Source organism: Globicephala melas, chromosome 16, assembly GCF_963455315.2.
Source record: "Globicephala melas chromosome 16, mGloMel1.2, whole genome shotgun sequence".
NCBI lineage: Eukaryota > Metazoa > Chordata > Mammalia > Artiodactyla > Delphinidae > Globicephala > Globicephala melas.
The window spans coordinates 35,851,033-35,875,594 of NC_083329.1; the positions used below are offsets into that span (position 1 = coordinate 35,851,033).

General features: G+C 37.9%; 1 long non-coding RNA gene across 1 annotated transcript in view; it reads right to left on the reverse strand.

Annotated features, from left to right (window-relative positions):
* Window positions 1-24,562, reverse strand: part of LOC138842369 (uncharacterized) — a 34,865-nt gene that overhangs the window by 8,949 nt on the left and 1,354 nt on the right. The window contains exons 2-4 of the long non-coding RNA XR_011376783.1: window positions 22,506-22,542; window positions 21,209-21,329; window positions 20,690-20,772 (exon numbers count right to left, since the gene is read on the reverse strand). This is a non-coding gene — a long non-coding RNA (uncharacterized lncRNA). The remainder of the gene's footprint in view (window positions 1-20,689; window positions 20,773-21,208; window positions 21,330-22,505; window positions 22,543-24,562) is intronic.

Sequence of the window (24,562 nt, forward strand, 5' to 3'; positions counted from 1 at the left end):
AGACGAGATATCAATTTCAGGAAAAAAACTGTAAAAAATACAAACACGTGGAGGGTAAACAATACACTACAAGATAACCAAGAGAGATCACTGAAGAAATCAAAGAGGAAATCAAAAAATACCTAGAAACAAATGACGATGAAAACAGGACGACCCAAAACCCATGAGATACAGCAAAAGCAGCTCTAAGAGGGAAGTTTATAGCAATACAATCCTACCTCAAGAAACAAGAAAAATCTCAAATAAACAACCTAAGCTTACACCTAAAGCAATTAGAGAAAGAAGAACAAAAAAATTCCCAATGTTAGCAGAAGGAAAGAAATCCTATAAATCAGATCAGAAATAAATGAAAAAGAAATGAAGGAAACAATAGTGAAGATCAGTAAAACTGAAAGCTGGTTCTTTGAGAAGATAAACAAAATTGATAAACCATTAGCTAGACTCATCAAGAAAAAAAGGGAGAAGACTCAAATCAACAGAATTAGAAATGAAAAATGAGAACTAACAACTGACACTGCAGAAATACAAAGGATCATGAGAGATTACTACAGGCAAGTATATACCAATAAAATGTACAACCTGCAAGAAATGGACAAATTCTTAGAAAAGCACAACCTTCTGAGACAGAACCAGGAAGAAATAGAAAATATAAACAGACCAATCACAAGCACTGAACTTCAGACTGTGATTAAAAATCTTCCAACAAACAAAAGCCCAGGACCAGATGGCTTCACAGGTGAATTCTATCAAACATTTAGAGAATAGCTAACACCTATTCTTATGAAATTCTTTCAAAATGTAGCAGAGGGAGGAACACTCCCAAACTCATTCTTTGAGGCCACCATCACCCTGATACCAAAACCAGGAAAAGATGTCACAAAAAAAGAAAACTATGGGCCAATATCACTGATGAATATAGATGCAAAAATTGTCAACAAAATACTGGCAAACAGAATCTAACAGCACACTAAAAGGATCACACACCATGATCAAGTGGGATTTATCCCAGGGGTGCAAGGATTCTTCAATATATGCAAATCAATCAATGTGATAAACCATATTAACAAACTGAAGGATAAAAACCATATGATCATCTCAATAGATGCAGAAAAAGCATTTGACCAAATTCAACACCCATTTATGATAAAAACCCTCCAGAAGTAGGCATAGAGGGAACTTACCTAACATGATAAAGGCCATATATGACAAACGCACAGCCAACATCCTCCTCAATGGTGAAAAACTGAAACCATTTCCACTAAGATCAGGAACAAGACAAGGTTGCTCACTCTCACCACTATTTTTCAACATAGTTTTGGAAGTTTTAGCCATGGCAGTCAGAGAACAAAAAGAAATAAAAGGAATACAAATCAGGAAAAAAGAAGTAAAACTGCCACTGTTTGCAGGTGACATGATACTATACATAGAGAATCCTAAAGATGCTACCAGAGAACTACTAGAGCTAAACAATGAATTTGGTAAAGTAGCAGGATACAAAATTAATGCACAGAAATCTCTTGCATTCCTATACATTAATGATGAAAAATCTGAAAGAGAAATTAAGGAAACACTCCCATTTACCATTGTATCAAAAAGAATAAAATACCTAGGAATAAACCTATCTAAGGAGACAAAAGACCTGTATGCAGAAAACTATAAGACACTGATGAAAGAAATTAAAGATGATACAAACAGATGGAGAGATATGCCATGTTCTTGGATTGGAAGAATCAACATTGTGAAAATGACTATACTACCCAAAGCAATCTGCAGATTCAATGCAATCCCTATCAAGCTACCAATGGCATTTTTCACAGAACTAGAACAAAGAATTTCACAATATGTATGGAAACACAAAAGACTCCAAATAGCCAAAGCAATCTTGAGAAAGATAAACGGAGCTGGAGGAATCAGGCTCCCTTACTTCAGACTATATTACGAAGCTACAGTAATCAAGGACAGTATGGTACTGGTACAAAAACAGAAATATAGATCAATGGAAGAAGATAGAAAGCCCAGAGATAAACCCATGCTCATATGGTCACCTTATTTTTGATAAAGGAGGCAAGAATATACAATGGAGAAAAGACAGCCTCTTCCATAAGTGGTGCTGGGAAAACTGGACAGCTACATGTAAAAGAATGAAATTAGAACACTCTCTAGGGCTTCCCTGGTGGCGCAGTGGTTAAGAATCCGCCTGCTAATGCAGGGACACGGGTTCGAGCCCTGGTTCGGGAAGATCCCACATGCCGTGGGGCAACTGAGCCTGTGTGCCACAATTACTGATCCCATGTGCCACAACTACTGAAGCCTGTGAACCTAGAGTCCATGCTCCATAAGAAGAGAAGCCACCACAATGAGAAACCCACACACCACAACAAAGAATAACCTCCACTCGCTGCAACTAGAGAAAATCCCTGCGCAGCAACAAAGACCCAATCCAGCCAAAACTAAAATAAATAAATTAACATTCCCTAATACCATACACAAAAATAAAATCAAAATTGATTAAAGACCTAAATGTAAAGCCAGACACTATAAAAAAACTCTTAGAGGAAAACATAGGCAGAACACTATGACTTAAATCACAGCAAGATCCTTTTTGACCCACCTCCTAGAGAAATGGAAATAAAAACAAAAATAAACAAATGGTACCTAATGAAACTGCAAAGAGTTTGCACAGCAAAGGAAACCGTAATCAAGACGAAAAGACAACCCTAAGAATGGGAGAAAACATTTGCAAATGAAGCAACTGACAAAGGATTAATCTCCAAAATATATAAGCAGCTCATGCAGCTCAATATTGAAAAAACAAACAACCCAATCCAAAAATGGTCAGAAGATCTAAATAGACATTTCTCCAAAGAAGATATACAGATTGCCAACAAACACATGAAAGGATGCTCAACATCACTAATCATTAGAGAAATGCAAATCAAAACTCCAATGAGGTATCACCTCACACAGGTCAGAATGGCCATCATCAAAAAATCTACAAACAGTAAATACTGGAGAGGATATGGAGAAAAGGAAACCCTCTTGCACTGTTGGTGGGAATGTAAACTGATACAACCACAATGGGGAACAGTATGGAGGTTCCTTAAAAAACCAAAAATACAATTACCATATGACCCAGCAATCCCACTACTGGACATATACCCTGAGAAAACCATAATTCAAAAAGACACATGCACCCCAATGTTTACTGCAGCAACATTTACAATAGCCAGGACATGGAACAACCTAAGTGTCCATCGACAGATGAATGGATAAAGAAGATGTGGCACATATATACAATGGAATACTACTTAGCCATAAAAAGAAATGAAATTGAGTTATTTGTAGTGAGGTGGATGGACCTAGAGTCTGTCATACAGAGTGAAGTAAGTCAGAAGAGAAAAACACATACCGTATGCTAATACATATATATGGAATCTAAAAAAAAAAATGGTTCTGTAGAACTTAGGAGCAGGACAGGCATAAAGACACAGACATAGAGAATGGACTTGAGGACACTGGGATGGGGAAGGGTAAGCTGGGACAAAGTGAGAGAGCGGCATGGACATATATACGACCCAAATGTAAAACAGATAGCTAGTGGGAAGCAGCCACATAGCACAGGGAGATCGGCTCAGTGCTTTGTGACCACATAGAGTGGTGGGATAGGGAGGGTGGGAGGGAGACACAAGAGGGAGGTGATATGTGGTTATATGTATACATATAGCTGATTCACTTTGTTATACAGCAGAAACTAGCACAACACTGTAAAGCAATTATACTTCAATAGAGATGTTAAAGTTTAAATCCAAAAAACAAAAATTCTTAGTTATCTCCTCATTCATTCCACATGTATCTAATGCATCGATTGCCTATTTTATGGCATAAGTAGGATTTGGATATGGAAAGATGAATTAGTCACAGTTCTGGCCTTCAAGGTGCTCAAAGTCTACTATGAAAAAAACAAACAGTTACTATATAATAGCCTAAGTGCTATGATAAAGATTTTACAAGGTAATGTATTATTGGGGAGGAAAAAACCTCTAACTAACCATCTGGGAGGATGGGTATTTGGGAGGGTTGGATATGTTTACAAGGAGATGTCATGGGAAATTTACTGCAATACATGGGAATTTTGGAGATACTATTACTTTGGTGTCTGCTAAGCTCAGTAGTTTTCTAACCAAATAGTAAAATAGTGAGAGAGTTAGTTGAATGCAAAATCTTCCTAATTCTGGGTGAAATGCAGATCTAGAATTTGGTCATTTAGCATGAACCCACAGTCTGAAAAAAGCAAGCCAAATAAACGAATTATTAGTTCGATTCACACAAAAGCAAGGTCCCTTAACCCAATTTTCATGGAAATTGCTTCTCCCGCCATTAACCTTAATTCTAGGTTCACTCCCCTCTGAGGACCTAGTCAAAAAGGCAATACAAGCTTACTAACAAGGGTGTACACACTGATGTAGTTAAAGCTGATTAGCGTTAGGATATAATGGTAGTAGAAAACCTGGATATACACCTTGGGATATCAGGCATAGCAATGGTTGAGAATAATGCTCTTTAGAAAATTATAAAAATGGTGCACCTGAAGGATGAATGATATGGTTTGTTTTCCATTAGAGCCCAAAAATACATGGCTGATTAATTTTTTAATTGAAATATAGTTTTCAAGATTGTGTTCATTTCAGGCGTACAGCATAGTGATTCAGTATTTGTGCAGACTGTATTCCTTTATAGATTATTATAAGATAATGGGTATACTTCCCTGTGCTATACAGTAAATCCTTGTTCCTTATCTATTTTATATATAGTAGTTTGTATCTGTTAATCCCATACTCTTAATTTGCCCCTCCTTTGGTAACTGCAAGTTTGTTTTCTGTATCTGTGAGTCTGTTTCTGTTTTGTATATAGCTTCATTTGTATTATTTTTGAATCCATATATAGTATTTGGCTTTCTCTGTTTGACTTATTTCACTAAGCATAATATTCTCTAGGTCCAGCCATGTTGCTGCCAATGACAGTATTACATTACTTTTTATGGCTAAGTAATATTCAATTGTATATATGTGCCACATCTTCCTAATCTAATCATCTATTGATGGACACTTGGGTTGCTTCTTTGTCTTGGCTATTGTAAATAGTGCTGCTATGAACATCGGGGTGCATGTATCTTTTTCAATTAGTGTTTTCATTTTTTCCAGATATATACCCAGGAGTGGAATTGCTGGATCACATGGTAGTTCTATTTTTAAATTTCTAAGGAAATGTTATACTGTTTTCCATAGTGGCTGCACCAATTTGCATTCCCACCAACAGTGTACAAGTGTATCCTTTTCTCCACATCCTCTCCAACATGTGTTATTTGTAGACTTTTTGATGGTGTGAGGTATTACCTCATTGTGGTTTTGATTTGCATTTCTCTAATAATTAGTGATGGTGAACATCTTTTCATGTGCCTGTTGGTCATCTGTGTATTTTCTTTCAAGAGATGTCTATTTAGGTCTTCTGCCCATTTTTTGATTGGGTTGTTTGTTTTATTGATATTGAGTTGTATGAGTTGTTAGTGCATTTTGGAAATTAACCCCTTGTCGGTCACATTGTTTGCAAATATTTTCTCCCATTCTGTAGTTTGTCTTTTCATTCTGTTGATGGTTTCCTTTGAAGTGCAAAAGCATTTAAGTTTGGTCAGGTCCCATTTCTTTATTTTTGCTTTTATTTCCTTTGCCTTGGGAGACCGATCCAAGAAAATATTGCTATGATTTATGTTGGAGAATGTTTAACCTGTGTTCTCTTCTTTGACCCAGATCATGACTATTGAACTCCAGGCATAATGGAGATAGGGAGAGAGTACACTGGTCCCATTCACGGAACTTAAAGACATTTTGTAGTTACCAGGGATAACTGTATAGGAATGAAGATAGAGGGGCTTTCTCCTTACTTACCCTTCCTTTTTCTTTCTGACCATAATATGGTTCTTTGTTTCACCATCTACTGAAAAGAATTCTAAAGATCACTACCTAGCATGCTTACTAAAATGATTCAAATCTATGAAGTAGAGCCTAAAACAAATTTACTTTCTGAAGGAGTGATTCCAAGCCCTAGATGTTCCCAATTATGCAAACAGTTATCACAAGAGATATTCAAATAAATTTATAAGAATAAATATATTGCTTTAAAACATTAACATGTATAATATCGTATTTTTAGGAAGTATATATTTAAGACATATAAAAGATAATGTGAAATGAGAAAGTGTTAAGATGTTACAATGGCGAAATCTTTAGATTCTAAAGAGATTCCAATTCCATGTTCTAGAATAAAGATTCTAGTTTTGCCCAGGATGGTTACTGTGGCTATTTTGAGGTGAACTGGGAGGCTCTGAGCCATGTCAAAGTGGAGGAGTGGGGGTCAGTGGGCAACTTTATTATATTGATACAAGCAACACACATTCATTGTAGAAAAAGTAGAGAATACTAGGAAGCAAAAGGATTTAAAAAAAAAACCTATAACCCCACAACTTATTAGATAACCATATTAGTAAGCTTTTAAAGTATACTTTCTAGAATTTTTTCATATGCTTTAGTTGCAAAAAAAAAAAAAGGAATTATATCCACATATAATACTTTTGTAACCTGTTTCCACTGACTTCACAATACAGTTCAAGCTGAGTGGTATAGCACTGTTGAAATTTATACCATGATTTATTTAGCCAGTACTATAAGTACCCTATTGTTGGTTAGTTTGATTGCTTCTGATTTCTATCATAAATAATTTTACAATGAAAATCTTTGTAAATGAATCTTTACACACATCCTAAATTCCATTAGGATACATTTTTAGAAATGGAATTGAGGAGCCAAGGGATGGGCACATTTTTATATTTTCTCAAGGTATTTCCAAATTTTCCTACAGAAAGTTGGTATCCGCAAAGTAGGAGACTGCTCATACCTGTAGGCTGGTTATTTGTATTCATGGAGGCTATTCTCTTGTACTAACTTGTGTCACTCATAGTGCCACAATATTCCAATAATGACTGAAGGGATCTTGGACACTCCAAAGTTCACCACAGCAGTCGAGAGTAAGGTTCATTTCCTGGGAAACCTCTTTCTTTTTCCCGAGTAGTTATACATGGCTATCACGTGATCTTTTTCAGATTGCCCCAATCAGTTAACAACAGTTTAACACAAATGAGAGTATTTCACTTATGGATGGTCATTACAATAGGCTACAGTTTATGCCAAATCATGTGTGAGATTTCTCAATGAGAAAAATGTATACTGAGAACAGATCTTGAATGATTTAGCATTTGAACACCAGCACTCACACACTGTACCATGTAGATTATGCAAAATTTTGGTTCAGGAGAGAGATGCTTGAAAACACTTTTGTTTCTCTTTGAGGCCAGTACTTGAACATGTTTTAAACACTTATTTCATTAAAATCAATTAATTGGTTAATTTCCCTAGCCCCAGAATGAAATGTTGAGAGGAAAAGTCAGTTTCAATCTGTGGGGAAAATGATGGCAAAGCCACTTTTAACAACTAATTATAGGAATTGTCTTCTAGAACACCTGGGCTGCAGTCTCGAACTAGATTCCTTCTGCTGCTTTTTATTCTTTTCTTTTGATTTTTTTTTTTAACAAGAAAGAAGAAATTACAAAAGGCAATTCTGTCTAAGAAAAGGAAAGGATTAAAAAAGAGAAGGCTTCATTTTGAAGCATCCACAGGACACCATGGAAAGCTCCCAAGCACTAGAAAAGAAAATCTCATTCCACAGACATAAATAAGAACAAATCCTTCTGGACAGAGCTTAAGACAGGAGGTGGGGGTGATAAAATTACAGTACATTTTTAAAGCATGGGCTTTGCAAGCTGCACGTCCTCAAGAAAAAAATAACTTTAAGGAATTGAGGTGAATTCAGCATGTGGAGATTGTGTCACTTCCTACTATTGTTCTATGGTCCTTTAATTATGGTAGGATCTGGTGTCTGGCCCTAGAATGCATAGGTTCTACTGTCTGATGAGACATTTTTTCCTCATATGCATTCTGACCCATCAGCTACGGATGCAGGTACCATGACCCAGGATTGAGCTGGAAGGAGGAGACTGTACAACCATTGGTAACACAGCCGATTTAACAGGATTGTCAGTCCTCTGATTTTCCAGCGACAGTTCTTGAATCATTCTATAAGCAACTTGATGAACCACAAACATATTTCAAGCATTTTCTCTTTGCCAAAAAGGTTCTCTATTTTCAAACTTTCACAGACCTCAATTTCAACTTAAAGTCCTATTTTTAATTATATTCCACCAAATTAAATTTTAATTTATGTCTTCCAGAAAAAAAGCATCTAAGAGCTATCAAATAGATAACACAATTCAGTGTCTTTACAAAAACGCTTTTAAAATCCAGCGTAAAAATCAACACCCCAAAATAAGTCCTTTTCATTTCTAAATTGTTCATAAGAGGAAATCGTACAAATAAATCACAAATGCAAGTACATTTTTTCCTTCAATGCATCAACCATTTTTTACCTGCAAAATTGCCTTTACTTCCTTGGGAGCAAAGTCAGGTGATACAACAAAAAGAATAAACTACTTTTGATTTGCTAGTTATTTTGCTGACTCTAAAGATATCAGATATCATTTCAAAGAGAAAATGGTTTGTTGCAGAGATAATAGTAGTCACCATCCTTTATATGTGTGTTATGTTAAAATGCGTAACTTAAACCTGCTTATTAGCTACTTACGCTGGTAACAGTTCTTTGAAGCATTATGTTTCCCGTTTTACATAAGTAAACAAGCTCAGAGATGCTAAATTATTTGCTAATATGTGACAGAGTCATATATGAATTAAGATATGGCTCTGAAATGTGTTACAGCTAATGTGTCACAAAGGCTGTCACCAAACTTCTTGTCATGTCTCCGTTTTTCCATGGTCACCTCAGCCTTCCTCTAAAAATGGTGATGCAGTTTAGATAACATCCCAGTCCTTCCTTCTCACTTATCTGTCTAGTTATAAATTGATTTCTTCAACCGATAATTAATGATTACTGTATTTGGTACTGTAGAAACAAGATGACTAATTTTATGGTCATGACCTCCAAGATCTCAGTTTGGTGAGCAAAATATACAGATTAAAAAAAATTAGTTAAAAGAGCCTAGGATAAGTGTATGTGATGGTAGAAGGTACTATGAGAACCCAGAAGAGAGGAAGAATAAATTTAAAAGACAGGAAGACCTTAACCAAGGAGACACTGATTTTGCTGAGTTTTAGACCATAAATAAGAGTCTCTTGGTATTTTCAACCTCCACTCCTTGCCTTTTACTTAATTCAGTATGTAATTGGACAAATTCAGAATATCCTTCACAAGTGGTGTCTTCTTTATGTAAGCTTTAAATCATAGTTTCAGTGGGTTTCCTTCGGTCATTCAAATGAATGGAAGACAGCTTGTTCTAGAGAAAATATTAGAGTTCTTTAGGCAGTATCTGTTGATAGTAAAAGAAAAGGGCATTTCTTTCTTTCAGAGAAGGCTGAGGGCCCTCGGTTTGAGCTGAAGTTTGGGGGGTTTATTGCTGATGTATGTTTTGTTTTAAATTTATTTATTTTTGGTTGCATTGGGTCTTCATTGCTGTGCACTGGCTTTCTCTAGTTGCGGTGAGCAGGGGCTACTCTTCGTTGCGGTGTGTGGGCTTCTCATTGCAGTGGCTTCTCTTGTTGCAGAGCACAGGGTTCTAGGTGCGTGGGCTTCAGTAGTTGTAGCACGTGGGCTCAGTAGTTGTGCATGGGCTTACTTGCTCCACGGCATGTGGGAATCTTCCCAGACGAGGGGTCGAACCCGTGTCCCCTGCATTGGCAGGCGGATTCTTAACCACTGCGCCACCAGGGAAGTCCCTGTTTTGTTTCGTTTGTCTAGGGTTCATTATTAGTAAAGTCTGGTGTCCTTAATGTCAGAGTAGTTGTCTATAGAGTTAAGACTAAGGAATGTGTCAAATTGAGAGAGGGTAAGAAATGTGGAGTTTCTTTAACAAAGTTGCATTTTTTTGTTGTTGTTTCTTTTACTCTAGTTGAAACTATTTGCATAATGTTTCCTGTTAGAAAAGGGGAAAGGTGTTTTGTTTGTTTTTGTAATGCATCTGCTAACCAGGAACTCCAAAAGATGTAGAGACCCTGTCTTTTTCAAGTCTTTACTGCTTTGCAGTGGGCTTTGCAGTGTGGGTGCTTGCTAAATGTAGGGTGACCAAACAGGATATACCAACCCAAGCTCCCTCCTTTCGGATTTTATTTCCACTCAGACAAATTTGCCTCCCCTGGCACCTACTGGCAGGAGGAAACATCATCTGGCTGAGCTCATCCTAAACACACAAACCTCAACTCAGATGAAGATTATTAACCAAGAAACTGGTGTCACCCTACATCATCCCCTCCCCTGGATGTGTTATAGATCAGGAGAAGAAAATATTGATGGCAAAAGTGAGTTTTGGGTTTGGAGAATTAACCTAGCCGTTACTTCTCTCTGCATAATATTTACAGCACTATACCGAGCATCCTCACCCTGATTTTTCCTCCAGTAAGTGCTTCAGCTTCTATGAGCCTCAGTTTCCTGCTATATCAAAATAATATAAGGGGGCTTCCCTGGTGGCGCAGTGGTTGGGAGTCCGCCTGCCAATGCAGGGGATGCGGGTTCGCGCCCCGGTCCAGGAAGATCCCACATGCCGCGGAGCCGCTGGGCCCGTGAGCCATGGCCGCTGAGCCTGTGCGTCCAGAGCCTGTGCTCCGCAACGGGAGAGGCCCGCGTACCGCAAAAAAAAAAATAATAATAATAATATAAGGATATCTTCACTGGCCAATTCACAGTGAGGTTCGGAGACAAATGTGATAAAGTTATGTGACCACTGAATTATATATCCCTATGCATTTTCCCCTCTTCACCTCCCCTCTCAAAAGAAATTCTTGGAAATAGCTGTTAAATTCGTTTGCTTCATTTTCCAGAGGAGACAACAGCCCCAGAGAGATGATGCTCCGTGGCATTTTAGTGAACTTGAAGAGATAAAGGATAGGTCTTGCCTGATGGTTAGAACTGAGAAGTAGCTTAAAGACCCACAACAGAACAGCTGCAACCCCTCACATTTTGTATCTTTCTTTGTGGCTCATATAACATTCTGAGCCATGGTGTGTGTGTGTGTAGCCCTTATAGAAGTGTGTCTTCTGCACAGTGCAGAATTGTGCACTTTATAAATATTAAATGGATGAACTGGTGAATGCAATAAGCTGAGATTAGTCAGCACAATACATTTACTGTGTAGATGGGTCAAGCTCAGTAATTTGTTCAGCATGACAGAGTAAATCAGAACTGGGGTCAGAGGTCCCTCTGAGGTTCTGATTCTAGGCCCTTTACCTTTTCCCCCATTGTTCCTCTCTTCCAGTGGGAACTCCACACTGCCAATGTCTTGAAGTAGATTGGTCTCCTCTGGTCCTCTGAAGTTCTGGAGACTGTGGTCCTTTCTTTCCCCAGAACCTATATGAATCAGTGATGGCTGTGTTGGCATGGGGTGGGGCGGGGGATGTGCTTCAAGAGTAGAAACTGATGGGATTCAAACTAGTATAAGATGAGATGGGCAGAAACCAAGCACAGGGGTCAGCCAAACCAGCAACTGGCTGAAGGCAATGGGATTGGTTTGTACAGGACCAAGCACAGCAAATATGATGACCTATGTTGGACATGACAAGCTTTGGTCTGGATAAATCCAGCCCTGGGAAGGTAACACATTTGGATATCATTGCTTGTTAAGAGTAGGGATCAGTTGAAACAGTGCAGGTGGCTTCCCACAACATATGTCTACCATAAGAAAGATAATTCAGGGAGCATCTTTTCTTAGGCATAGCCATATCATCTGTGTAAGAAACAACTTTACTATATGTATAATGCTGGTGACAGCTCAGGGCCTCTTGGCTAGCTTTATTTCTGAAAGATATATACAGTGAAAACCAAATTCGATACATTTTATTGGTGGTTAGGTAAATGTACTATTAATAATTTAGGGGTCAGTTTGGTTATTGCTTATATATCTCTGAGCACAAATTATATTTAATATTATTTAGGGCAATAAATAGCATTGTGCTAAATACTTATGCTTTATTTAATCATGACAACAATCATATGTGGTTGACATTGCAGATGAGGAACCTGAGGTTCGGATACATCAAAGGATTTGCCTGAGGATGTACAGGTAGGAAATGATAGAGACAAGCATAGACTATCTGCTGAGCACTTGCCCTTAACCAATATCCTGTCAAATCCAACCTTAAGTTTCTGTTACCTGTGCACTTGACTTATCCCTCCCACTAGACAGCAAGATCTTAGAAACCAGGTCTTACTGTGTTCCCTCAGAAAGCATCTGTCACAATGCTTTACAGAAATATGTCCTAAAATGGCAGGATGGTCAGACACAGAGATTTTGCAAGTTGATGCATGGATGGATGGATGGATGGATGGATAGATGGATATAGGAAAGGTTCAGTTATTTGGGGAAGGGGAAATGGGAGAAGGAAGAGAATCAGTGGACTAGCAAAGGAAGAAGACAAGACATTTCAAATTTAATACTTGAGTTCTAACTTATATCAGCCAACTCTAGTAATAAAGTATGTCCTTGCAGAGAAATGGCTAACATCTCTCCTGATTTACACATAAAAGGATTTATTGCTGTTCTTGCCTCTGTAAAGCAATGTAAGATCAACAGGATTAGTGGCATTATACTGTGCTCTCTGCAGAGTTTAATGCCATTTCAAGCTGTTAAAAATTTATAGAAACAAATAAGAGAGTCCAAAATCAGCTGAAGTGCTAATCCCCTCGAAGTAAAGGATTGTTCCTAGGTTACCATTTCCCTTGCAAATGTAAACTCAGGTGATTGCAGTTTGCAGATAACGTTACCTTCCTCTTTAGCCAAGGCTGGGCATTCGTGGAAGAGTGACTGAAGGCAGTATAGTGTATCCGTCTGCCTCATTTCTTTATTAAGTCCATACGCATAGCGAGCAAGGAGTACAGGGTGACAGTAAAATGATCCTTCCTATCCAAGGGTGAAAGGAAACTGGACACCAGAGAAATTATCATCTCTGGTGGGATGATAGGTACAAAATCATCCCACCAGAGTGGACAGGCGAAGTCCCTTGAAGGAGGCGCAATGACTTCTAGGCCATTCATATTTATTCATTCACCCATTCATTTGTACATTCATAAGTTTAGAAGATAAAATATATCTCTCAGGAGATTCATAAACAATGGAAGGCTAGAAAACCAAGTGTTTCTAAAATAAGTATGCATGGTGTTCCACGTAGGGAGCAGGAAATCTGTCCCAAAGACTGACCGGACTGGTCCCAGTGGCAGTTACACCTTAGAATGGACAGAGATGCATCAGGTCACTCCAACATGGGATTCGTTTGATTCTCTCTACTTATCGTACATCATAGAATGTAAGACTTAAGGAATCAGTTCAAAGATGTATTTTATTTTATATACCACTAAAGAAAAAAAGCTACAATTACACTAAGCTATACTTTTTGAGTTTTATTTTAACCGAATATTGTTGATTTACAATATTGTGTTAGTTTCAGTTATACAGCAAAGTGATTCAGTTATTTTTTTAGATTATTTTCCATTATAGGTTATTATAAGATATTGAATATAGTCCCCTGTACTATACAGTAAATCCTTGTTGCTTATCTGTTTCATGTGTAATAGTATCTGTTAATCCCATACTCCTAATTTCTCCCTCCCCCACACCCTTTCCCCTTTGGTTACCATAAATTTGTTTTCTATGTCTGTGAGTCTGTTTCTGTTTTGTATATAGGTTCGTTTATATTATTTTTTAGATTCCACATGTAAGTGATATATGATGTTTGTCTTTCTCTGACATTTCACCAAGCATAGAATTCTCTAGGTCCATCCATGTTGCTGCCAGTGGCAGTATTACATTCTTTTTCATGGCTGAGTAATATTCAATTGTATAAATATATACCACATCTTCTTAAACCAATTGTCTGTTGATGAGCAGTTGGGTTGTTTCCGTGTCTTAGCAATTATGAATACTGCTGCTATGAATATTGGGGTGCATGTATCTTTTCAGATTAGAGTTTTCATCTTTTCAAAATATATGCCCAGGAGTAGGATTGCTAGATCATTTTCCATAGTGGCTGCACCAATTTACATTCCCACCAGCAGTGTGGGAGGGTTCCCTTTTCTCCACACTCTCTCCAGGGTTTATTATTTGTCGATGTTTTGATGATGGCCATGCTGACTGGTGGGAGGTGATACCTCATTGTGGTTTTGATTTGCATTTCTCTAATAATTATTGATGTTGAGCATCTTTTCATGTGCCTGTTGGCTATCTGTATGTCTTCTTTCAAGAGATGTCTATTTAGGTCTTCTGCCCATTTTTTTATTAAAGTAGAGTTGATTTACAATGTTGTGCCAATCTCTGATGTACAGCAATGTGACTCAGTTTTACACAGACTTTTTTTTATATTATTTTTCATTACTGTTTATCCCAGGAGACTGTATATAGTTCCCTGTGCTATACAGTAGGACCTTGTTTATTCATTCTAAATATAATAGTTTGCCTCTACCAACCCCAAACTCCCAGTCCATCCCTCTTTGTCCCCCACCCCTGTTCTGCCCATTTTTTTAATTGGGTTGGGTTTTTGGTTTTTTTTTTTGATATTGAGTTGTATGAGCTATTAGTATATTTTGGAAATTAATCCCTTGTTGGTCTCTTACTTTGCAAATATTTTATCCCATTTCATAGGTTGTTTTTTGTTTTATCGATGGGTTCCTTTGATGCAAAAGCTTTTAAGTTTGATTAGTTGCCATTTGTTTATTTTTGCTTTTAATTCTTTTGCCATGGGAGACTGATCTAAGAAAATATTGCTATGATTTATGTCAGAGGTGGTTCTGCCTGTGTTCTCTTCTAGGAGTTTTATGGTGCCGTGTCTTATATTTAGGTCTTTAAACCATTTTGAGTTTATTTTTGCATATGGTTTGAGGGAGTGTTCTAATTTTATTGATTTACATGCAGCTGTCCAGCTTCCCCAACACCATTTGCTGAAGAGACTGTCTTTTCTCCATTGTATATTCTTGTCTCCTTTGTCATAGGTTAATTAACCATAGGTGTATGGCTTTATTCCTGGGCTCTTAATTCTGTTTCATTGATTTATATGTCTGTTTTTGTGCTAATACCACACTGTTTTGATTACTGTAGCTTTGTAGTATTGTCTGCAGTATGTGAGGGTTACGCCTCCAGCTTTATTTTTTCCCTCAGGATTGCTCTGGCAATTCTGGGTCTTTTGTGATTCCACATAAATTTTAGGATTATTTGTCCTAATTCTGTGAAAAATGTCATGGGTATTTTGATAAGGGATCACAGTAAATCTGTAGATTGCTTTGAGTAGTATGGTCATTTTAAAAATTCAAGAGCATGGGATTTATTTTCATTTCTTAGGATCATAGTCAATTTCCTTTATCAATATTTTAGAGTTTTCAGTGTATAGGTCTTTAACCTCCTTGGTTAAGATTGTTCCTAGGTATTTTATTATTTTTGACAGTTTTAAATGGGATTTTTTTAACTTTCTGATATTTGTTAGTATAAAGAAATGCAACAGATATCTGTATATTAATCTTGTATCCTGCTACCTTGCTGAATTTATTTATTCTAATAGCTTTTGTGTGGAGTCTCTAGGGTTCTCTATAGAGTATCATGTCATCTGCAAACAGTGATAGCTTTAATTCTTTTCCAATTTGGATACCTTTTCTTTCTTTTTCTTGTCTGATTGCTGTGACTAGGACTTCCAATACTATGTTGAATAGAAGTGGTGAGAGTGGGCATCCTTGTCTTGTTCTAGATTTTAGTGGGAAGGCTTTCAGCTTTTCACCATTGAATATTATATTGGCTGTGGGTTTGGCATAAATAGCTTCTATTATGTTGAGATATAGTCCCTCTATACCCATATTGTTGAGAGTTTTTATCATGAATGGATGTTGAATTTTATTGTTTTTTTTTCTGTGTCTACTGAGAATGATCATATGTTTTTTGCCTTTTGTTAATGTGGTGTATCACATTGATAGATCTGGGTATGTAGAACCATCCTTGCAACAGTGGAATTAATCCAATTTGATCATGGTATATGATCCTTCTCATGTATTGTTGGATTCAGTTTGCTAATATTTTGTTGAGGCTTTTTGCATCTGTATTCATCAAAGATATTGGCCTATAATTTTTTTTTTGTAGTTGGATTCAGTTTGCTAATATTTTGTTGAGGTTTTTTGCATCTGTATTCATCAAAGATATTGGCCTATAATTTTTTTTTTGTAGTATCTTCTGGTTTTGGTATCAGGGTGATGGTGGCTTCATAGAATGAACTTGGGAGTGTTCTCTCCTCTTCAGTCTTTTGGAATAGTTTGAGAAGGATTGGTATAAGTTCTTTGTATATTTCTTTGTATATTTGGTAGAATTCTTTGTATATTTGGTAGAATTCTATTTTGGTAGAATTCTAATTTGGTAATTCTACCAAATTAGAATTTGGTAGAAGCTATCCAGTCCTGGACTTTTGTTTGCAGGGAGTTTTTTTTTTTTTTATTACAGATTCTATTTCACATCTAGTGACTGGTCTGTTCCAATTATCTATTTCTTCTTGACTCAATTTTGGCAGGTTGTATGTTTCTAGAAACTTGTCCATTTCTTCTAAGCTGTCCAAGTTGTTGACATATAGCTGTTTATAGTATTTTATGATTTTTTTGTACCTGCAGTATAGGTCATTATTCTTCTTCTTTTATTTCTTATTTTCTTTATTTGGTTCCTCTCTCTTTTCTTCTTGGTGAGTCTGGCTAGAGGTTTATTGATTTTCTTTATCTTTTCAAAAAACTAGTTCTTGGTTTTATCTTTTCTATTGTTTTTTGACCTATAGTTTATTTCCTCTCTGATCTTTATTATTTACTTCATTCTGCTGACTTGGGGTTTTGTTTGTTCTTTTTCTAATTCTTTCAGGTGGTAGGTTAGGTTATTTTTCTTCATTCTTGAGGAAGGCCTGTATTGCTATGAAATTCCCTTTTAGAAGTGGTTTTGCTGCATTCCATAGATTTTGTAAAGTTGTGTTTTCATTGTCATTTGTCTCAAGGTATTTTCTGATTTCCTCTTTCGATTTCATCATTGACCCATTAATATTTTAGTAGCATGTCGTTTAGTCTACATGTGATTTTTTTCTTTTTTTGTGTGTGTGGTTGATTTCTAGTTTGATGCCATTGTGGTTAGGAAAAAATGCTTGAAATAATTTCTGTCCTCTTAAACTTGTTGAGGCTTATTTTGTGTCCTAGTATGTGGGCAATTCTAGAGAATGTTCATGCACACTTGAAAAGAATGTGTACACTGGCTTTTTTGAAAGTAGTGTCCTTTGGATATCAACTAAGTCTCACTGTTCTATTGTGTCATTTAGGATCTCTTGCTTTATGTCTGGAAGATCTGTCTGTTGATACCAGTGGGGTGTTAAAATTCCCTACTGTTATTGTATTCTTGTCAATTTCTCCCTTTATGTCTGTTAGTATTTGTTTTATATATTTAGGTGCTCCTATATTGGGTATAATATCATCCTTTTGTATTGATCCCTTTATCATTACATAGTGTCCTTCTTTTTCTTTCTTTATGGCCTTTGTTTTTAAAGTCTGTTTTGTCTGATATGAGTATTGCTACCCCTGCTTTTTTGTCATTTTCTTTGGCATGAAATATCTTTTTCCATCCTCTCACTTTCAATATATGTGTGTGCTTTTCACCCTAAAGTAGGCAGCATATTGTATATTCTTGTTTTTTTAATCCAATCTGCCACTCATGTTTTGATCAGAGCACTTAGTCCGTTAACATTGAAGGTAATTATTGCTACACATGTATTTATTGCCAAACCTTGTTGTCCAGTTGATTTTATAGTTCTTTCTTCATTTGTTCTTTTTGTTTCTCCTTTCATGGTTTGATAGTTTTCTTTTGTATTATGCTTGAATTCCTTTCTTTTTGTTCTTTGTGAATCTACTGTATGTGTTTGATTTGTGGTTACCCTGGTTTTCATGTATATTAACCCATAACTATATCTATTTCTTTAGACTGCTGGTCATATAAGTTCAAACACATTCTAAAAGATCTACATTTTCTTTACTCCCTTCCCCCACATTTTGTGATTCTGATGTCCTATTTTACATCTTCATGTTTACCTTCTGCTGTTAATTGTGGTTACAATCACTTTTACAAAGAAAATTTATTGGCTTTTAATCTTTGTACTGACTTACTTGATACTCAATCTTTTTTATCTATTTGCCTTTCCTATTGTGATTTTTCCTTTCCTATAGATTCCTACCTTTTCTATTTAGAGAAGAAATAGAATATTTCTTTTAGGTTAGGTTTAGTATTGCTGTAATCTTTTAGTTTTTGCTTGTCTGAGAAATTCTTTCTCTCTCCTTCTATTCTAAATGATCATCTTGCTGGGTAGAGTATCCTAGGTTGCAGATTTTTCCTTTTCAGGACTTAGAATATATCATGCAACTCCCTTCTGCCCTGCAAAATTTCTGCAGAGAAATCAGCTGATAGCCTTATGGGAATTCCCTTGTAACTGACTCTTTGTTTTCTCTTACTGCCTTTAGAATATTTAACTTTTGCCTTTTAAATATAATATGTCACGGGACTTCCCTGGACATCCAGTGGTTAAGACTTCACCTTCCACTGCAGGGGGGTGCAGGTTTAATCCCTGGTCAGGGAGCTAAGATTCCACATGCCTTGCAGCCAAAAAACCAAAACATCAAACAGAAGCAATATTGTAAGAAATTCAGTAAAGAGTTTAAAAATTGTCCACATCAAAAAAATATATATATATATATATGATATGTCTCAGTGTGGGTCTGTTTGGGTTCATCTTGTTTGGGACCCTCTGTGTTTGCTGTACCTGGATATGTTTTCTTCTTTGGGTGCAGGAAATTCTCCGACATAATTTCTTCAAATCCATTTTTAATCCCTTTCTCTCTCTCTCTCATCTCCTTCTGGAAGATCTATTATGCATAGGTTGGCATGCTTTATATTATCTCATTAATCTTGTATGTTGCTTTCTTTTTTTTCCATTTGTCTTTCTGTTGTTCTGATTGGGTGCTTTCCATTATCCTATCTTCCAGATCACTTATTCATTCTTCTCTGTTATTTAGTCTGCTATTCATTGCTTCTGGTTTGGTTTTTATCTCAGTAATTGAGTTGTCTAATTTTGAAAGATAGTTTCTAGTTCCTTGTTACACTGATCTGAATTTCTATCAATAATTCTTAATTCCTTTAGCATTTTATTACTTTCTGAACTCAGGGTCTAGTGGACTGGCAAGGTCATTTTCATTATTCTTTTGGGGTATTGTTCTTTCTCTGCTTTTTAACTATTCTTCCTAAATTCATAGAAACAGAGAAATTTATCTACCGTGGTCTTAAAGTGTTGTTATTATGTGGGAGTGGCCCTGTATAGACTGTGTTAGTCCAATATTTTTATGCAAGGGCTGTTTTTGGGATGGATGCTGCCACATCTTTCCTCAGAGTATGTTGGCTGTTATCCCCTTGATAGGGGATGTGATTGATGTTGTGGTGTCTAGAGCCTGCAGTGGATATTGGGCAGGGCCTCCTCTTTGTTCCATGGCTGTCACAGCCCTGGCAGTGGCAGAGTCTGCTCTCCAGTTTTTGAAGTAGAAGGCCTGAGAGTCAGGTTCAGTAAGGGTCCCTTGTGCTTAAGTGTGTGTTCTGTCCCCAAGGAGGTTAGTGCTGAAGCAAGTGATGCCCATGTGGTCACAGTGAACCTGTGCAGCACCTGTGCAGGTATCCACAGTTCTGCCCAGAAGCAGCCCAAGGTCGCATTCCTTTGTCTACTGTGTTCATTCCAGACCTAGTTCTGGGCTGTCACCAGAGCCTGGAGTATGGTGCCTGCAGGAATCAAGGCAGTTTCGCTGTTGCCTGGGACCTGGGCTGCCTCTCTATTAGGGCTTTCCCAGGACTTGTCTGCCCCAGATCCATCTCCAAGCTGCAGTGTGAGGTAGGTGGAACCAGAGTGTTCCCACCAGGAAAGGAACCCCTGCATACTTCTCCCCAGGGGCTTTCCACTGGACTTGTGCAAATCTGTGATGCTGTTGACTACCCGGTGTACATGCCGACAAAGTCCACAGGTGTTGGGCTCACCCTCGGACCTCCCCTCTGCCCTAAGTCTGTGAGTGCTGATAATGGGCTCAGATGTCAGCCCTGCCCCAGCCATGTGTGTGCTAACAAAGTCTGCCACTGCAGAAGCCGTGCCCTGCTCTAGGCACCTTGACAATGGGCTCTAAGGTTCAGCCCCGACCACAGGGTTTGTCTGCCCAATTTTCAGCACGTAGGTGCTGTGCGTATTAGCAGCCCCACAGGGCTCATGTTTTGGGCTAGGAAGTGCAGCTAGGTGGCAGTCCTCAGCACTGGTCTCTCTCTACCCTGATTGCTAGCAAGCTAGTACACAGGCACTCCTCGTGAACAGAGTCCAGGCTCCTACAACCCCTCTATCTGTCCCAGGCTACAGGGAGGCTTCCCAGGATGAAGGTCTGCCTGTGGGGACCCTCCCTCCTTCACAGATCCCTCCTAGGGATGCCAGTCCCATCCTGAAGCCTTTTTGCCTACCTGGATACATGGCGGGGGTGGAGGTGGTCTTTCTTGCAGCTTCGGTCGTATGAGAGATCTTCTGCCAGTTTCCAGCTGATTTTCTGTGAAAATTGTTCCACTTGTGGATTGATTTTTGGGGAGAGGTAAGGTCCACGTCCTCCTACTCTGCCATCTTGATCCCATCCACTGTTGAGTTTCTGTTGTTACCTGAACACTTGACTTATCCCTTCTCCTAAACTGCAAGCTCTTAGGAACCAAAGATTAAGTAGTCTTATAATGGAGATTTGTTTTGTATTTTATACGAAAGCAGAGTGCTGATGAAGGCTTTATTTTGCATATCTTCCTATTGCCCACCACCACTCCAAAATCTGCTCCTCCCCTTTCTCCATGCTGCCTTCTGACTCAGGGGACTGACCTGGATAGGCTACCTCAGCAGTTCACAAAGTATAGTCCCCAAAGCCCCAGTTTTCCTCAAGACTTTTTCAGGAGGTATACAGGTCAGAAGTATCTTTATAAGAATACTAAGACAGTACTTGCCTTTTTCAATTTGAATTGATGGTGCAAAAATCAAAGGTGGATAAAACTTCTGGAGCCTTAGCAGGAATCAAGGCAGTGGCACCAACCTGCTGGCAGTCACCGTGTTCTTCACTAACGCAATCTTTTAAGAAATGCCAGTTTCATTTAAGAATGCCCATGACAAAACAGCAAAAAAACAGTATTAATTGCATTCAGTCTCACATCTTTTGCGTCCATGTCTTTTTAATATTCCATGTAATGAAATGTCTTTTTAATATTCCATGTAATGAAATGGCAGTATGCATAAAGCATACTTCTGTGGTACACCAAAGCATGATGGTTATTTCCAAGAAAAGCATCGACAGGATTGTTTCAACTGCAGGCTGAATATCTGCTTTTCTCATGGAACAGCATTTGGAAATAAGACTAACAGATAAACTGTAGTTACTCAGAATTGGCTTTTGGCAGGTATTTTCTTGAAAATAACACAAGTGAGTCTATCATTTTGAGAAAGACATATTTGCTGCCCATGATAAAATTTGAGTTTTTAAGCAAATATTAGAATTTTTGAAACATATCTGCTACAATGAGATTGACAATTTCCCAAAGTTTAAAGATTTTTCAGATACGTTATTTTTTTGGATATTGTATATTCAAATGTGTCAATATGTAGTAGATCTGCCTAATTCACTAAACCCATATTTTCCAAACGACCAAGGCATAAAACTACAAAATCATGCATGGGTAAAAGGTACATTCAAAGTGTGATATAGACCAATGGATTTTAATGTAACCAAACACAAAAAGTTCATTGTTATAATTTCAGATTCCACATTGCACTAACCTTTAAGAAACTACTTGCTGAGCTTTGGTGCATTATTAAAGAAGACTGTACATGACTTTTGGAAAAGATACTGAAAAGACCCCTTTTCTAACTGCAGGTAGGTGTGAGGCTATACTTTCTTCATACACTTCAACCAAAATAATATGTCACCACGTTTTGAATGCAGAAATCAACATGAAAATCCAGGTGTCCTCCATGAAGCCAAACATTAGCATTTCTCCAAAATGTAAAACAATGCCACATACTCACTAGCTTTTGAAACAAGGAGCTGTTTTTCATTGAAATTTTTCTTGTATTAACATACAATGGGTTTATTACTTTTTAATTAGTTTCTTAGCTTTCATTTCTAATATGCTAAGTATCAATGGATATAAGCTACATAAACAGAAGTTCTCAATAATTTTTAAGAGCGTAATGGAGTTCTGAGACCAAAAAGCTTGAAAATTGGTAGGTTACGTAAATGGATCCTCTTACCTCTGACTTCCAACTGGGTATGACCAATGGGGAGCCCCTGCAAGAGATCAGAGAATGAGGGAGAGAGAGGTGGGGATGTTTATTCCCCCAACTCTCTCCCTGCAGGGTCACTTGTGCTCCCTCCTCCTAAGCCCTATCTCACAACTCTCTCACTCTGGCCTCTAGTTTGCACCCCAGCCCTTTGCCCAGTGGTGGCAAAGGCTTCGCTGTTACCATTCCCAGGTCACAGTACTATTCCACTACCCCTGTGTTTCCCTACTGCATGTGTAAACAGCCTCTTGTTGAGTCTTAGCTGATAGAAACTGATTTAGGCGTTTTTATCGTCTACCCACATAAATTGAAAAATATAAGTGAAATAAAAACTCTTTTTTGAAATTTCTTCACAATGTAAACCTGATTCTTCCTAAGCACTTTCTGTGTAAGAGCCACTCATGTTCTTTTCCAGCCCCTGTGCCGTCAATGTCGTGGCGAGTTCACATTTCTTAAAACAGTTATTCACATGTGTCTCCAGATTTTCTCCCAAGGTGCTGACCCATTTTGCAAGGTTTTTGTTCTTTTTAATAGGGATGTAGTTGCTTTCCAATGTTGTTAGTTTCTACTGTACAACGAAGTGAATCAGCTGTATGTATACATATATTCCCTCCCTCACCACCCCCCCCCATCCCACCCATCTAGGTCACCACAAACCACCAAGCTGAGCTCCCTGTGCTATCCAGCAGGTTCCCACTAGCTATCTGTTTTACACATGGCAGGGCACCTTTGTCAATCCCAATCTCCCAATTCATCCCACCCTCCTCTCTCTACCGTGTCCACATGTCCATTCTCTACCTCTGTGTCTCTATTCCTGCCCTGTAAACAGGTTCATCTGTACCATTTTTCTAGATTCCACATATGTCCATTAATATACCAGTATGTTGAAAAGGGAACCCTCTTGCACTGTGGGTGGGAATGTACATTGATACGGCCACTATGGAGAACAGTATGGAGGTTCCTTAAAAAACGAAACTAGAACTACCATACGACCCAGCAATCCCACTACTGGGCATCTACCCTGAGAAAACCCTAATTCAAAAAGTCACACGCACCCATTATGCAAGTTTTGATGCTAGCACTTTTGACTTTAAGTTATGCAGATTTTGACAAGCACATCTCGACTGCTGCCTGGCCAGCATGATAATAAGACACCATTGTCTAATACATATCATAATAAATGTGATAATATATGTATCTTAGAAATAATGAAATATGATAGTTTAATTCCATGCTCAGCCAGCAACCTCTGATTATTTGGCTTCATATGAAACTTCATCCACTCCCAAATCCTTCCGTTATTGCAACCTTAGTTCACTCACTTCATAGGTGCTTTAGAAATGAAGATCAACTTGCAAAATTATAAGGAATTTTGAAATCCTGGCTCTAGGGTAAGAGGGAGATTACTAGTCCATCCCTGAGCTTTGAGGATGCCTGGTCCTTTCTGGTGAGATCTGGTATGAGTCTCCTGTCCCAGGCACAGCTTTAGGCCTCTAGGTGGGTTGCTCAACCCTCAGGTATCCATACATAGGAATTCCTGGTCCCTCTCCACCGCAGCTATGCACCCTAGTCCTAGGACAGATTCCACAAGGAGATTTTCTCTTTGAATTTTTCTCACTTTTTACCTCATTTTTACTTCTGACTCTATCCTTTTTTTTTTTTTTTTTGAAAAAACATTTGTCATTCTGGACAGCCCAACCAACTGCTCATCTTAATTAAATTTACTTTGTTTACCTCAGGCCTCCTCTTCATAATTAGTTTGCAATTTCTGCTTTCCAATAGCAGTCACCTTTTCTCCCTATTCCTCGAAATCTAAGATGCCAAATCCTTGTTTTCCAATTTTTGTCAGTACATTTCTGGTCCATCTTAAAGCCTTCATTTCCAAAGCCCCATTTTTCATCAACACGCATAAACTCATTTTTCAGATAATGAAGAAAGGGACTGGCTACAGTGAGCATAGAATGCAACACGAAGCAACATAGTTCTTAACATTTATCCAGGCAACAGGTATTATTGTGCTGAGAACT